This window comes from Anser anser, assembly GCF_964211835.1.
Source record: "Anser anser genome assembly, chromosome: 1".
In the NCBI taxonomy this organism is placed as follows: Eukaryota; Metazoa; Chordata; class Aves; order Anseriformes; family Anatidae; genus Anser; species Anser anser.
In genome coordinates, this window is record NC_139720.1 from 177,280,246 (window position 1) to 177,297,625 (window position 17,380).

Below are 17,380 nucleotides of genomic sequence, written 5' to 3' on the forward strand. Positions count from 1 at the left end.
GGAAAGCAAAAAAGAACCAAACAGTGCTTTCTCTAAAATAAGAGCGCAGGCCACATTATAGCAGCACCAAAACCTACATTGCTGATAACATTGTCAGCACAGAAACAAATAATCATTCTGGGAGATATGACTTCATTTTCCTTTCCTAACCAGCTTCAAAGCAGGGAGAATAGCTTGGATATCTTCTCCCTCCTTATCTCTCATGACAGAAAGCTTTACAGGCATCTATGCTGTGCCTACTATCCCACAGACTTTGTCAGCATTGGTGAGACAGCGGAGGTGGAAGGTACACAGCCGAGTGTTGACAGCTCTGCTTGGCTGTGTTATTTTTCTTCATTTGTAATACCTGAGACGTCGCATTGATAAAACTTTCTTTTCACAGGACTACTCTACTTCCTGAGTTATACTGACTGCCCTTCAAAATCACGGCCTGAAGGAAAATTAGAAGTGTGCACTGGGCCTATTCTAAACATAACTATACCAGAAAGATGCCTCATGAAAACATCCTGTATGGTATCACACTGCCAAAAACAGGCCATCCTGCTCTAGATATAAACTCAGTGAAGCCTGGCTACATTTCAAGACTATAGAATTATGTTATTGCCCTCCTTTATGGTAAATCCTAGTTACTACAATCACAGCTCAGTGAGGTGTTCCACATTCTGTGATCCAAATGCTCAGAACCAATACTGTTCTATATTAAACTGTAATCTAAATTATAACTGCTTCAGAGATTGCTTCAGATTCTGATTACAGGTTGCACTACCAAAAATCAGTGATACAGGTGTTAAATTATCATGATAATGGTCTCCTGGTGCACAGAAACAGCCCAGAGTATATTTCAGCTACTGCTATATTTCCATAACACTCCAGAAGATCCTTTAGAATCAAAGTGTGCAAATTTTTCCTGTTTCCAGAAGCACAGGCAGCTGGTGACCTCCTCTCTCCTTGTGTTATTATACAGCATGCTAACCTTAGTGAGAATTACAAATAATTATCATAATAATTATATTTATTACACCAATGCAGATCTGCTTTGGAACTCATCAGGTAATATGAGTTACATTTAAAAATAAAGATTTGGGAATAAGCCAACAGAAAGAAAAAATATATATATGTGTGTGAAAGCCTTTTAATCAAAGTTTATACAGCTGCATTGAATATCCACTTCCAAACTAGTCACACTTGTTTTTTTTATATATATCAACAAGGTAAAAAGTGGATTTACTGAGAACTACTTTCCTGACCTATTTTAGACAATTACTGTGAGATGAATTGAATCCAGGAGTTTCTATTTCCTTCTAGTGACTACAAATGAAGTTGAAGGTGACAGCTCTGGATGCAGACATGTTCATTGGGCCAGATGAATCTCATCCAAACTGTCATCCTACCAGTACTTATAAGTAGTAGGCACCACTGCAGGGTCAATTCAATGCAGGAGTAGTGAAAAAACAAAACAAACCGAAACAAAAACAACATAGTTGTGAAGTGCAGTGATGTGTAAAACACCACAAAATCAGGAGTATTTATTCTCCTCTGGAAGGTTTTAGTAGGAAGTGAAGGAGAGAGGTGAAGGCTTTTAGACTGATAAATCCATGTTAGTTAGCCTGCTCCATGGTGTTTCGGCTGGAGTGATTTCAACACCTGAATGAGCACCACCGGCTCTACAGAGCATTTCCATCACCAGTTCAGATGTGTCCTAAGACAGCTGTGCTTTATCTACACTGATAAGTTAAATGTCTCTGAGTCTGTTTTCTGGCACTGAGGCAAATGGCATGGGACCACTCTGTTTTTTTAAGCTATTATCCATACTATTACGGTATTGCTTTCTAAACAGGCTGGCCCCATGCAAACAGCCTGTAATCCTTGGCCCACTCTAATTCTCCATCATGGTGAAAATACAGGGGACAGTGTCAACTGATCAAAATCATTCCAGACACTTTTTGTCAATCTGATAAGACTAACCTGATATTACCCCAACACGAGAGTTGGGGTCTTGAGGTAACTGACAGGACTCACTGCCCCTGCCCACAGCACAAGACCTTATTTCAGCCCCTGCCCCAGTGAGGCTGCAGCTGAGCCAGCACTGCAGCTCCTCAGCACCCTTCCTGATCATAGGCTCCACTGAGACAGACCCATCTACGGGCCCACATCCCGGCCAGGCTTCAGCCTGTCTCCGTCTCCAGGGAGGTGCCCAGTGCCTGGGCCTAGGGCTGCACTGGTGCCCCCGGCTGCACTACTCCTGGCTGGGGCACTGGGACAGGCTCTGTCTGCCAGGCCCTGCCCTGACAGCCCCTGCATTCTGCAAGATGGACATAAAATTGTTTCTGCCTGCGGAAGTGTTTATCCAGTTTAAGCTTATTTTCACTGAGGTCATTTCAGTCTATTGAAATAGCTCACAATACATAAAGCAAAACAGACTCAACAAGGGAAAGAAAGAAGATTAGGCAGAAAGAAAAGAAAAGGATTACTTAAAGAGGATGTTCGGTGGTGAGGAGGAAGCTCTGAATGTAGTAAACTGTGAGGTTTGATTTGCAACACAGCACACACCACTCATGTGTCACACATGTAGATGTACAGATATTATTAGCAGCATTAGCCTACTGGCCATTAATACTTTCTGACCTCACAGGACACTCAACACTAGAATTTCTAATTCAGTTCTTTTCAGAATAATAAGCAAAGTAATTGAAACTTTAATTAAAGAACATCAAAGTACATCTTTCCTTCTAATAGGCAGCACCTGCAACACATGAAAATGATTTGTTAGGATTGCTAGATCTTTCTAATGTTACACAGGCAACTGAGTGCACCCATATGCCCATTTGATGTGTCTCCTGATGAACAAATACACAGTATTTGCAAGATGATTCATTCATGAAAAAGGAGGGAAAATGACTCACCCCTTAAAAAAAAAAAGTATTGTTTATGATATTCAATAGTGCATTATAAACATTAGTTAATGATCTCAGAAGAGATCTACACCAGTGTTGGACAAGATAATTAAGACTGCAAATTTAATGGTTTTGGTCATCAGAATATTTAACATGAAACCATTTGGTAAAAAATACTTCAATGACATATAAGGATAATACTTTATCTTGAGCTAAATGCCATAAATTCTCTTCTTCCATTTCTATGAGTATATGGCTCTGCCACAGAATGCTAAATTATTGCAGATAGTTTTTCATACCTGCAGAAACAAAATACAGTATTCACCATTCTTATTCTGTTAGGAAGAAAACTGTTGGGTTTATTCCAGGTTTCTAGATCTATATCTACCTAGCGACATAAAATACACCTTTTGGAAACAACTGTTATAGTATATTTCCTCAGATTGCATACAGCGTAAAGGCCTGGTTACTGTTAAGGATATTTCACATTTGTAATACTTTGAAAGCAGAGAAACTCCCATGACAGAGAAGACAAATGGGAACAATAGCGTGTTGCAACTTACACAGCACCTACCATCCAATGCACCTACGGGCCATTAAAAACCATAATTAAACCTTCTTAAAAGTTCCTATGAAGTAAATAGTTTTATTATTCCTGTTTTACAAATAAGCAAACTGAGGCACAAAAAATAGCAATTAACTTGCTTAATGCCACAGACAAATTAGTGCAACAAATCAATACAGACTTCTAGTTTGAATTCATGAGTTTGAATCCTATTTCAATACTTTCACCAATAAATCCTACATGATTTCTTTCATTAAATTGGATTTTGCATTATTATTATTACTATTGTTGTTGTTGTTGATGGTTTTTTTTTTTAGAGGGAAAGGAAAGTTTTCTCAATTAGAAATGAAAAATTCTCCAGAGAACCAATAACAATAAAATAGAAGTTTAGAAACAGGACTGAAGACCCTGAAGCTATTTCCAACGAAGAATTCCAGCATACTGCTTGTTACATCCTGTAATAAATTACCAGCATGACATACTGTGATAAGAGCCAGAGTTTATAACCTAATTTCCATTTTTCAAAATATTTTTGTAGGTCATCCAGCAAATGGTTGAAAGCTAAGTTAACAATTCTTATAGGTCAGTACTGTTCAGCAAGGAGAGAAAAAGATAGAAATGGAACAAGAAAAACATTTACAGTCTCTGATTTCTCACCTTCAGGGAAGGAGGATGGTGGCCAGAAGCACTTCTGAGAAAAGAGGTGATCTGCTACACAATGTTCTGTGAACCCTGGTTTGCAGTGAATATGAAAGATTAGAAACTGATCCTCTAGATCAACTGTGACTCAGTAGCTACAACAACCCTGTGGTCTGCTGCTTTGTGGAATCAGCTAGTTCACTCTTCCAAGGACAGACATTGGACTTGGTTGAAATGTTAGACTAAGTTCTGCTTTAAAATTTTGTGGAAAGTGCAGCACAAGCAGACATAATGCAAGCAGGCACTGTACAAGCTCTCAGCCTGCCAATGTGGCTCATCACAGATTTCTAAGGCCCTTTCTGTTCCAGCTGTTCTCTTCAGAATAGATTGTCAAACATTCTTGATTGCACCAAAGGAAAACAAAATTTTAAGTACCAAATCTTTACGTGGTTTCTTTCTGGTGACCTTTAGATGCCGCTTCCTCAAAGTCTTAGCAGTGATGTTCATCAAACCATTACCCTGTAATCACATGGAGATATACTGTTTGTAACAAGCGTTCTAAGTTTATATTTGAAATACAGACAACAATGCAACTTTTCTTTGCAAGGCCTTCTGCTATCTCAGAGTACAAGCTACGTATAGCAAAACCAATGTCAATCACAATAAGGTAAAAGAAATATTAGAATACACAATGTATTAAGATTCAGAAAAGACTAATAACCTAAACTGTCTGCATTAAAAAAAAAATACAAGAAGAGAATGCTGTGGCCAAAAATTAGTTCATGGTTGAACTAATGCTTATTGATTTACTTCTGACCCATTTCTTTTATTAATATGTTGGACCCATCCATTTTTTTTTAATTATTTATTTTTAATAGGGTCCTAGATAAGGGTGCTTTGTATTATATTTTTAGTAGTTTATTATAGTGAAAATCTTTTTTATATTTCCTTTATGAGGATTCACATCACTATTATATCTTAACTTGCTGCATTTATGAATTAAAAATTAACTCATGCTGCATGGTATACATAGGAAGAATCTTTATGTAGAAGTCTTTTTTAAAAGTTCTGGCTTATGTGCTTCTGTGTTGGATATTTATCAGTCAGTTTACAGTTTTTCTGTATTTGAAAATGTTAATATTGCATGGTTTCTGGCTCACCATCTCCAAGAATAGTATGTTACATGTCAAATAGTCTGCAAGAATAATATAGGAATTTACTACCAATGTCAACAAATAGTGCCTAGATCCAACACTAATGTATTCTTAGGGTCATGAATGTCAGAGCTAGAGAACAAAGAGTCTTCTATTCTGTGAAGGAAACGCTTTTAAGTATATCTGTGTGGGTTTTGTTTTATTTTATGTATATTTTTACATAATTAAGAGAAACAAAGCAGCTCAAAATCCTGAATATTATATAATGCTAATTAAAATTAACAAGATAACAAATTAACAATTCAAAACCATTGCTATGTTTCTGACTGGTTGGTGTTGTCCCTGTAATTAATACCATGTCATGTTTTAATGCTTCATGTATCCAACTACTGTGCCAAGTAGTCTTCATCTATTCAACCACCTCCCCCAGGAGTTAACAATTTTAGTTTCAGCCTATTTTGAATAATAGTGTTCATATTCTGAATTCAAAGGGCATTTTGTTCTTGCTTTGAGTATTATATGAGCTTTTTTTTTTTTTTTTTTAAACAAAACAGAAGGACAACTAGTGACTTGACAGAAATTCTATGAATTTGGAAAACCTCTAACACTATTTTCTAAATTATCGGGCTAAAATTATTTGGAAATTAGCAAGTGTTGTGGTCAGAGACATTAGTATTTGCAGCCATGCGTGGATGACTGAGAACAGTGTTTCAACAGCTAGTAAGTCTGACCTTCCTCTGGACGTAGAATATAAACCCGTTTTACATAAAGCGGTGGAATCTTTGTCTGTCCATAAAGCCGCATGAGAAGGTAAGTATTCAAAAGCATAAGCACTAAAGGTGAAAAAATAATGCAACAGTATATAGATATCCAAGAAGCATCACAAGACAGAAGAAATGGGAATTTGAGCAGAGAGGCTGCAGAGGGTAATGTGGAACTAAGATCATATCATTATACTAATGAATTGAATGTAATCTTAATATGAAAGCTTCTGAATATAGTTCCCAGCAGAAGAGACAATTCTGACATTCATTATACTTGTGTAGATGTAAAAGTATGTTTCAATGGGACAATGCAAAATACTACCCATTCTCAATTGCGAAACCTCTGTTTAACAGTGATTTCAAACAGCATATATTATTTTAGCCAAGCTTCTAAGATTGAATTTAACATATGAATAACACATTAAATATATTTGTATATCTACTTATCACAGACTCCAGTGTTAACCACAAAGACATTTTCAGGCTGTTACATACTAACAAAAAACATTTTCATTTCTGTAGGCACAACACATATGCAAGCTCTCAGACATACTCACTACACTTCTTTCTGCAGCATGGCCAAGTCTTGAATTTTTTTGGAAATATTTCAGTGTTTTTGCTTCTGGAAGGTTGTATGATGAAACTGATACAAACTATGGAAGCTGTTATCACCAGGTTGACACAGTTCCAGTCTACATTGGTAAAGCTATGCAGCCTTCACTAAGTTACACAACCTGGGAAAAAAGCACCATCCCACCCTGCTCGATCTGGGTGATGAGTGGATTTTCATGGGGGAGGAAGTCCCTTTAAACATGTTCATTAGCCCTGAAAATGGGTACTACATTGTCAGGTTCTCATAACTTCAGTGCTGCGGTTCTCCCTCTCAAAAATAAAAATAAATAAAAATAAAAATAAAAATAAAAAGTAGATTGCATTGTTGATTCAACAGTGGAAAGGGAGTTCATGATATAGCAAGCAATATCAAACTGAGTAACAGCACAGTTTGTCTCGTTGTGCTTTAGAAAGTTCAAGATAAAAGAAAAAATCACCTGGAGGAAGGGGACAGGTAGATATACAAGAGGAAGAAAGACAGCTGAGGGGAAAGAGACAGTAGAACAAGGACACCCAGAGGGAGAGTCTGGTCCACATGCTTCTAGGTATCATACTGATGTGAAATATCAAAGTAGACTTCCCTTTATACACTACTGCAGCATGTCTCCCAGTATTTCTGGCTTTTATGGTGGCACTGTCAGGTTGGAAAGAATGTTAGGATGTATATGTCAATTTATAGTTATCTCTGTGAGTGCATGTGAATGTATGCATGTAGAAATCTCTCTCTCCCCCACACACCCTTTTTCCTGTGTCTAAATATATATGTACTTATCTGTGCATGCATCGTCAGTTTTCTCACAGCTTCTGCAGAGAACAGTTCCCAATATGAGAGGTGTCTTAGAGATTAGAAAGGCACCTATCTCACTTAGTGAGTGAAGCTAGATGACTAGTTTTAACTAAAAACCTAACCATTTCAATTGTTCAAGTTAGCTGTCGGCAAGTATGCAGAGCTCGTACTCCTAACTAGACAAAGATGTAAATCAGTCATTATTTAACAGATTATGATTAAACATGTCATGAAAAAAAGGTTCTGCATTTCTGCTCAATAGATAGGAATAAATACTATGGATTAATGAATTTGCACTGGCGTATAAAATAAACCAGAAGCAGAAGTTTCTTACGTTCTTATACTGTTGTTCACAAATTTATTTTTGTTGCATTAAAAGTTTTTTTTTAATTAAAGTGTAAGATCAGTCATAATCTCTTTAGAATTAGTTACTGAAAATAAGATTAATTTCCAGTATAGCTATTTTTTCCCACTTCTAAGCTTTTGCAGTAAAGCTTTTTTTTTCTTTTTTTTTCCCCTATTTTTGAATATAATACAGAAGTCTAAGTACATCTCTTCCAAAATACAAATAAAGAAATGAACCCGCAAAGAAGTCATTGTATCATAGGAAGAAGTTCAGACTGTGGTTGAAACTGGACTGTGATAAAATTGCTATCAGTTCTTCTATACAATGCACCTGATTTTCTGATGATGGCCATATTAGAAATCAGCTGTCAATTGCTACAGATTTTCTAATGTGGACATGCATAAATTGTAGTTTAAAAGAAATTAAAAATATGGAAACTGAGCAGAGAGAACAAGGTAAAACTTCCTGCTTGAACTGACCATTGCTACTACCATATATATATATATATATATATATAAAAAACAAAACAAAACAAAACAAAACAAAAACAAAACAAAAAAATCACACCCTGATAGCAGGTATCCTGCCTCCTGTTCTTTTTATCAAGTCTATTTTAGGTACCTTTATAAGGGAGCTCTACAGAGAGCTGTGCCCTTACCTGAGCACTGAGAAGGATGAAAAGAAGTGATAGGTTTTTACTAGCTTGACACAGAAAACCTCAAAGAACACAAGAAAGAAAGAAAGAAAGAAAGAAAGAAAGAAAGAAAGAAAGAAAGAAAGATGCACATGCTGCACATAAAGAGTCCTCCAGAAAGTCTTGGAAATACTAAAAGTTCACAGTGATTTTAACCTGATGCTTACTGGATAATGTCCAGCAATTTACAGCATAATACAATAGAAAGGAGAGCATATTTCTAAGATTCACACATCTGCATTAGAATTAAAGAATTAATACTTTTGTATCAAAATATGATACAAATAAGACAAGACGCCCTGCCTATAGCATGTAACTAAGTGTGATGTAGTAGATACTTGCAAACCAACAATACAGCCCCATTACAATCCTGGGCCATTATACTATAAAGCTACAATAATGAAAGGTGAAGAACAGATGAAGTAAAATCAGAGATGCAAAAAACAAAGGAGTGAATGATGGCTTATGATACCTGTACATCAACTGGTAGTGTCTAGTTAGAAAAGTGAATGTCACACCATCACAGAAACAACATTTTGCTTTAGATTTAAATGTAATTCTTTTAAATTAGTTAATTTTTAATAGTTCACCTTAAAAAAATAGAGAGCTAAAATAAGTGCATTATGCAAAGCCATAGAGAGATCAAAACAAAATGGAAGTTGTTTATATAACAACTACAGCAAAATTGACAATGCATGTTGAGTCAAATGTAGCAGAGCAAGAGACAATTCTTTTATGTGTGCAGAGAGGCTTGAAAAAATTTTTGAGTTAAATGTTCAAGCATTTACAAAACAACAAATGAATCAAGATTTTAGAAATGTCTGAAGCTATTATTCTCAGTTCTGCCCCTCAAATTACCCCAAATCTTCTCTGTTCCATATATGCGCATCACTGCCCTGCACATTGATAGGGACAAAAATAGCTTAGTTTCCTACCTTTTCTTCTTCCCATCTTTTATTATTATTATAGTTTATTTATTTATTTATTTATTTATTTTACCTTTAGTCTTTCTAACCTTACTGCAACAAGATAGGGGAAACTTAAGCCCGAAGAAAATTGAGAACTGAGGTTTCCACAGAAAAATTAATTCTTCCCTTTCCTGCTTATTATTAACTGCACTTTCTGTCATGTGCTTACCAGCTATTAGACAACTAAAAATCAGTTTTGTGGCTCTTGGTATTTGCTTATCCTTTCTGTTTGTCAGAGGCACTAACTTTTTTCCATATCTTATTTTTCTGCAGGATAAGAAACATAGGAGACCAAATGCTGCATCCAAAGTCACAATAACTTAAGTAAAGAATCACTACTAGAACTTGTGGATAGTCCTTTTATAAATGGGGATTCACTATATAACATTGCAGAAATGTGTTCTGTGGCAAATCTCTCTGTATATTCTTACATTAAATATGCCAGTTGTTAGGAGAGCTTTTCAAAATGCTATAGATAAAAATATAGCATTGAAAATGCTTTTCTTAAAGATAAGAACAAAGCAAAGCAAAACAAAACAAAACACCAACTAGTCATGTAAAGCTACTTTTGCCTAGAGTTTTATTTTTATTGTACTGTTAAAAAACTCCCAGGAAGAGATTTATATCAGCTCTACTTGAGACTTAAGCATACTAGTATTCTATACTACCAATAAAAGAAAATCCATTGATCTATTCACACCAATATACAATACAGAAGGAAAAAGTAATTGTGACAATAAAAATACTATATCTTCATGACAAAAAAAAATCTACATGTAGAATAAGATTGTTTTTGTCCCTTACAAGACTATTCTAGAATCAAGTACAGTTGATTAGTTATTTTTGTTTTTGATGGCAGTCTTCTGAGCAAATCCTGTGTAATGGTCCCAATGGACTGCTTTTCTTTCGTCCCACCTATCACCTGGCAATCCATGACCTTGATGTGAACTCCTTCTCAATGTTGTGGGGTAGAAAGAAGACATATAGGAGCTGACTTGTGATGTCAGAACCCCCCCCCCCCCCCCCGGAGACTCCCCAGTTATCTGTCAACAGATACTGACAGTTTCTTTTCCCTTCATGTGACAAGAGTGCTAGGGACATAGAGAATCTGTATTTATACTAATAAGAGTTCAAGCATTGTAGAAACTGCTATTTAATCTAATCTTAATTTGCTTTCTAAATATTTTGAACTTTCTTATGTTTTAGTCAATTTATCTGAGCTTAAACCTAAGCTTGCAGAAATTTTGCATATACACATTTGCCCCAGTAAAGAAATACTCCTCCTCACCACTCCAAGGAAAGGTTCAAGAAAAAGCCTGTACTAAGTATCTAAATCCAACATATTCTTTATCACTGACATAAGGACATTCACAATGAACCATCTAAGCACAAAAAGTGTATGACTGCTGGTAGACATGGCAAACCTGTAGATTTGTTGATCAAAACCCTGGTCATTTATTGCTGTGAAAGGATGGGGGTGTTGAGAAAAGCATGATAGACATAAATACAACTTGCCCATTCTTATGACAGACTGATTCAGAGAAAACCTTGTGAGGGGAATCTTGCAGAGATCCCCATCTCCAGCACAGCCATCTGTTCTTCTATTTATTTACAGCTATTTCTGTGTTGCTTACTACAGTGTAATTTCTGAGCCCATTATTTTATCAATAGCAAGAGTCTTCACATTCTCCCAACATGTGGACTGTATTTTCACAAGGTGATTGTCTCATGGACACTTTCCCTAGCTGTGATCGACAACAACCCCGGTGCAACTGCAGAAATTGCTTAGAGGGATTAAAGCATGTTAACCAAGCTCAAATGCAATTTAGTTATAATAAGTGTTTTGTCCTTATGGAACAAGTTAGTCATACTGTCTGATTCTGTTTACTGTTTAATCTCTCACTTCCATCTGCTCTATTTCCTTCCCTTTCCTTGCTCCCCATATCCTGAATCTTCATCATCTAATCTCTGTTTGCCCCTTCACTTTATCAACATCTTTTTGTTTCTATTTTCTTTTTCCCTCTTTGTTTCCAGCAGTGGAAGAAAAATGCTTGCTTCTTATTCCTGTTAACTGTTCTGTCATTCCTGTACTTCTAAAAAATAAGCTACCTGAATACATGAGAGGACAAAAAAAAAAAAAAAAAAAAAAGGCAAAGGCCATGCAGCTCTCTGGATAAATATGCTTTAGAACACATTTTATCTGAGTGTTTATTTAAAGATATTTTAGCATGTTATTAGGGAAACAAAGCCGTCAAGCCTACATTTTCATTACTCTTGGTGATTTCATATCTGCAGGGATTCAGTATGTTCAGACTACAGGTAAGTACCATGGCAATTTTATCTATATAACTAAGTAACTCAAGGAATACATAGTAATGATTCTCTTACAGTTGAAAATGAACTGTTCCTGAGGAAAAATCAGAGCAGTGCTCTAGCTCAGTTGCTCTGCAGGAACTAATCTCTCTTCACTGGTACAGTAGGGAGCCTTGTCAGATTAGCTCCCTAAACTAGACACAAGGTTCATGAAACTGGTTCTGCTCAAGGCATGAATGAGCTCATGGGATCAAGCCCTGGAGCTATAGGTTGTGCATTGTATGAGAACAGAGGTGTGAAAGCACACTGACATGTCCTTCCACCCTAAGAAAGGAGTTAGCACTTAAACTCACAGACCATTAAAATGAGGTGAGCTCACAGGATTTCATAAAGCAGTACAGAGCTGTGCTTCATCAAAACTCCCCAGTAATTTTGCTCTGGATTTTTCAAAAGTTGGTCATGGTAAAAGAAATTTAAACTAAGCAGATCTCATGCAAGCCCATTTCAGGAGATTACTAAGCAGCAGGCAGAGCAGTGATACATCTGCAGTGAGAATGATGAAGAATTTCTTGATGCATACTCAACCCAGCTGTGTGGTACATGTAGATAGAGCAGGCCTGATGCATTTTCATCATTTCATTCATTCTTCATGAAGGTTGGGCAAACCATAGCCTTGCGACCTGTCCCCATGTGTTCAAGCCTTAAGCAACACTCATCCTGTAAACATTCAGATTAAAAATAATAATTATTATAATAATGTAATTAAAGTCTCAATTATATCTTACGGACAAATAAAGAAAATAAAAGTTAAAAAAGCAGTTATGTATATATCAATATTTGCAGAATCTTTGTACTGAATAGTTAGAAAGGCTTCATTTATGACTACAGATATGCTCATAATGACAAGCTTCTATTTAAAGACTATATTTCTGTTTGGAAATGCTGAATGATCTCCAGTATTCATATGGCCCTTTTCTGTCTAATTTAATTGTATGTGGTAGCCAGATAACAATATGTTGTTGATCATTTTCATACACATACAAGTGCTTTCCATAGTCCAATATTCACTGTATACCAGGTCACTTGAAAACATTCCCACTCATTTGTAATACAATATTATTTGTAATGCAATATTACCATGTTCTGGAAATTATCTATACAATGACTATATCATATGACTGTATGAGTTGTTGAATATAAATTTGTACTTAATTACACCTATGCCACTCCAGTCAAAGAATCTCCATCTGGGTCTGGTTGATTTTTTTGACCAGCCTCTATACCCATACCAAAATCAGTTGTAAGGACAAGGATGCTATTAGAGGAAAGATGCCTTTTATGGCATCAGACGCATATACATCTCTGAGGCAGCTGTGAAAACTACTACATGAACTGCTATTGTGTTCAACAGAGGTAAATCCACAGATTTGTCCACCGAGTAGTAACTAGAATGAATATAGTGAAAACCTATTATATGTACACCAAGAGGTGTACAGGTATGTAAGACAAGATAACAACTATAATTTCTCACTGACAAAATATTTTGTATAATAACAGAAACTTCTTAAATTTCCTGTAGGGAGGGGAGGGGTGGGGAAGGAGTATGATTTGTAGATTTGTTCACAAATTAGGAAAATTTTATCCAGAGAAACACTATCATCTCAACATTCAGTGCTTAATCTACTTATTCTTGGATGGATATCAGTAAGTTACATTTTCCTACTCTTTTCCAGAAATTAATGTTTTTGTTGTTGTTGCTGGTTTTGTCTTTTTTTTTTTCTGTTATTGTTTGTATCTAGGACTAAGAGTTGGAGATCTCATCTTTTGTGTTTATTCTGATAAGAGCATATTCACAAGCTGTCACTTAACGAGTCTGGGATAATTATCTAAAGGGAGGAGAGCAGTTCAGGACTCTCTGAGAACTCCTGTCAGACAAATGTGCTCCTCAGGAAGGGGGCAGTCTGTCAGCATCATTTGTCAAGTAAGGAAGGCTAAGCCATGCTAGATCGTATTTACATAACAGCTGTATAATAGTTTGTAGTTTGGCACATTTTGGTCAAAAAATCACTAAATTTTAGAGTTGGGGATGAATAAAGTAGTGTTCCTTCCCAGAATGTGGTGACACATGCCACACTACCTGTGGCATTGAGATGAGGCAAAGCAAAGAAAAGAATGAACGTCCCCATTCAGGAAGAGTGGTAAGGTCTTAGTTCTGGTTCAATATGCCATGACTCCTCTCCAAGGTGCATTTCATTAGCTTCTTTCAAATAAATACAGAAACTGAAGCAAGGTATCTTGCAGTGCAGCTACTATAATAAATTGTGCTGAAAAATGTGGGCTGGCTATCTGAGCAATAATGATGACAGCATGGAGGCAGTTATGACAATAAATACTTGACAACAAACAAAAATGAGGAGCCTAGACCAGGCCCTACATCAGTAGCATCCATATAGAACATCAACTTTCTTCATATATGCATAGACATATCCTTTCCCCAAGCCTCTGGAAAGTGTACTCATAGAAAGAACAGATGAATGCACCCAAGAGCTGAACGATGTCTTCATGACCTGGATACTCAACAGAGAATGAGATCTCACCATCAGGAAAGATCAGCTGATCTTGTTCAACAAACTCAGTGTTCTCAATAGCTGTGTTGTTGCCAAGATAGATCACAGGTGATAGCCTTTTCTACTGTCAATTTCTATTCATCTTTTCAAAATTTGCTTTTCTTCTACTATATATCCCTTTGCTTCTTAGAAAAGTTTATTTCTGAATACATGACTGTCATCTCTTGTGAATAAAGAAATAGTTTCCCTCCTGAAAAAGCAAACAAAGAAACAACAACGAAACCCACAAAATGCTACTTTATCTTCTTACTTTTCTCAGTGAAGACTGGGGCTGTTATTACTGAAGGTTTTTTTTTCTAGTATAAGTTCCTGGAAACAGGCTTTTCTAGTGTTGTAGAACATCTGGCAGAATTGTTGAAACATTTAATTTTTCATTTTTTTCCCTTAATTTGTATAGTGTTACCTTCACTGTTTCTTGTTATGAATTTCTCTGCTACTTTAAAGAAACTCTTGACACTATATTGTCTGCTTGTGTTGGTATTTATAAAGAATGCTACTGCTGCTCTTCAACTGGTGATACACATATTTCACATACAGGATGATCTTTCAGAGTGAAGGGTTTAGGGCAGATTTCATGGTCATTCGCAATTTAAATTACAGAGTGCTGTTATGAAGTGTCAATCTACAATAACTAGATGAGGGAGCTCAAGGCCAACACAGATCCAGCTGCTTTTCCACATACATTTGCTGCTGCAGTAAAGGTGGACTTTAGATTTCCCCACTTAACAGCTGCTTGTTCTTACTTCCTTGATGCTGTTTGCCATTCTTTCTGTCATGTCAATACCACTTTTTGTGGTATTGCAATATAATTTGAGCCAATTTAATAACTTTGATTAAAAAAAGGAGAGAGATTAGCACAGATATAATGAGTAATTGGAAGAAGACAGATCTCAGACTAGTTAAATTCCCAAAGTAATATGATGTTGGGTGACACCCTGACGCAGATTCCTGTGCCAGCACTGAAGGTTCCAGAATCACACTGACAACTGAACACTGAAAATTTTCCTGGGAGTAACTTTAGCAATGAAGGTACAAAAAGAGCAAAGTACACTATTAAAGATTGTATTACGTGCTATTGTGGTAGGCTTACCTTGGCTGGCTGCCAGATACCCATCTAGCTGCTCTCTCGCCTCCCTTCTTCAACAAGACAGTAGCAGAAAATAAGATGAAAAAGCTTCTGAGCTGAGATAAGGACAGGGAAATCATTTACCAATTACCATCACAAGCAAACAGATTTGACTTGGGGAAAATTAATTTAATTATTGGCAGTTAAGAAAAAGGGTGGTAAGAAGCAACACCTAAAACACCTATTGCTCCCACTTTTCCCAGGCTCAAACACAATGATTCATTCCCAAATTCTCTACCTCCTCCCTGCCAAATGGTACAGGGAGGAAGGGGAGTAGGAGTTTTTGTCAGTTACTCTCTGCAGATCCTTCCTTCTCACACATTTTCCCTGTACCAGTGTGGTCTCTCCATGGGCTGCAGCTTCCTTCAGGATATGTATATCCACCTGCTCCTGTGTGGGGTCCTCCACTGGCTGCAGCGTGGAGATCTGCTCTGGAATGATACTCTCCACAGGCTGCAGAGAGACAACCCACTTTACTAGGATCTGTACCACAGGCTGCAGGAGAATCTCTGCTCTGGTGCCTGGAGCACCTTCTCCCCCTACTTGTTCTCTGACCTTGCTGCCTGCAGGGCTGTTTCTCACATGCCTTTTTTTTTTTTTTTTTCCCCCCTCAGTCCTCACTGCAGTTTTGCTCTTTCTCAACTCCATTTCCCCAAGGCACCGCCATCTTAGCTGCTGGGCCCACCCATGCCCTGCAGTAGAGCTGTTGGAGCTGGCAGGAACCGGCTCTGTTTGGCACAGGGTGGCCTTGAAGCCCCCAGCCACTACCAAAACCTTGCTATGTACACACAATACAGATATCCATAAGTTAGTGGAATTGGGGGTGGGAGGGCCACTTTTTTTTTTTTTTTGGGGGGGGAGGGGGGGAGTGGGGAGGGATTTTCTGTGTTATTGCATGTAGATAGTTAGCAATATACTGTAAAAATGCTTAAAAAGGTGAATAGAGAATAAGTATCCGATAAATTCAGAGGCCTGGACTTGTTTCATATGTGTTTTTCACCCCATCTTGTCCGTAATGCCAGACATTTTGTTTCCTGTGCAATGGTAATACATCATTAATTCCTCATAAATAGGATTACTTTGCTCACTGCAAGCTCTAATAGGCTTTCTGCACAACAGTTGTAGCCTCTGTCCTATGTAATACTAGCTCCTATTGTGTTGGTGGGTATGGGTCCCAGAGAGTCACTGCATAATCTGTGCTCTAACAGTTATCAGGAAGTAATCAGTAAGATTAAAAAATTTGGCTTTTGCAAGTACATTTTGCCCATTGATAGCAATGGGCGTAGTTAGTTTAATGCAATCATAAGGCAGGAGGAATAAGTATTGTCACATTTCCTCTGGACTTTATAAGACAAGTTGTGTTTCAATTATTTACATTAGTATACATTTAACCTCTTTCCATTATTAAGCTCCAGACATTGTACCTCTTCAAATCACCTGAGGTAAGTTGAAGACTTTATCTAAGGGACAGCCGGAAAATGGCTGTGAGCTGTCATTTTGATTTTCCTAATTTTCTAGACTAGAAATATCAGCCTCAGCTCTGCAAAAACATATTATTCTTTCTCTCTACCTTTAATGTTTTGCATTTCCAATTCCTTCTACCATAAAAATACATTTTGCATTACACAGCTCTTATTTTCACCTTTATGGATCGATTAGGTTTTGTTTCTTCTGTGTTCCCAGACAAGTGCCAGTAAAGTAATTTCCAAGTGAACACGGCAGTTAAGAGTGCTTGGCATTTTCCCCAAGTGTAGCTAAAAAGGAAAAGACACAGAGGACCTTAGCAGTGATGAAGCTGGGTTAAATCTGATCTGCCTACAATGAAGTATTTTGAAGATAATGAAAGGAGAAAACTGGTGTTAGAAATTTGCTATTGATTGTCCCAGTGAAG

At 37.0% G+C, this 17,380-nt stretch overlaps 1 long non-coding RNA gene across 2 annotated transcripts; it reads right to left on the bottom strand.

Moving 5' to 3' along the window:
- Positions 1 to 2,226: 2,226 nt before the first annotated feature.
- LOC310893085 lies at positions 2,227 to 16,087 on the bottom strand. Of its 2 annotated transcripts, XR_014578705.1 has the most exons (4): positions 15,874 to 16,087; positions 15,454 to 15,545; positions 12,317 to 12,453; positions 2,227 to 4,617 (listed from the first exon to the last, which is right to left on the bottom strand). It is a non-coding gene; the product is annotated as an uncharacterized lncRNA (long non-coding RNA). The 2 variants fall into 2 exon arrangements; XR_014578706.1 differs by lacking the exon at positions 2,227 to 4,617 and having other exon boundaries at positions 10,503 to 12,453.
- Between the last annotated feature and the right edge of the window lie 1,293 nt (positions 16,088 to 17,380).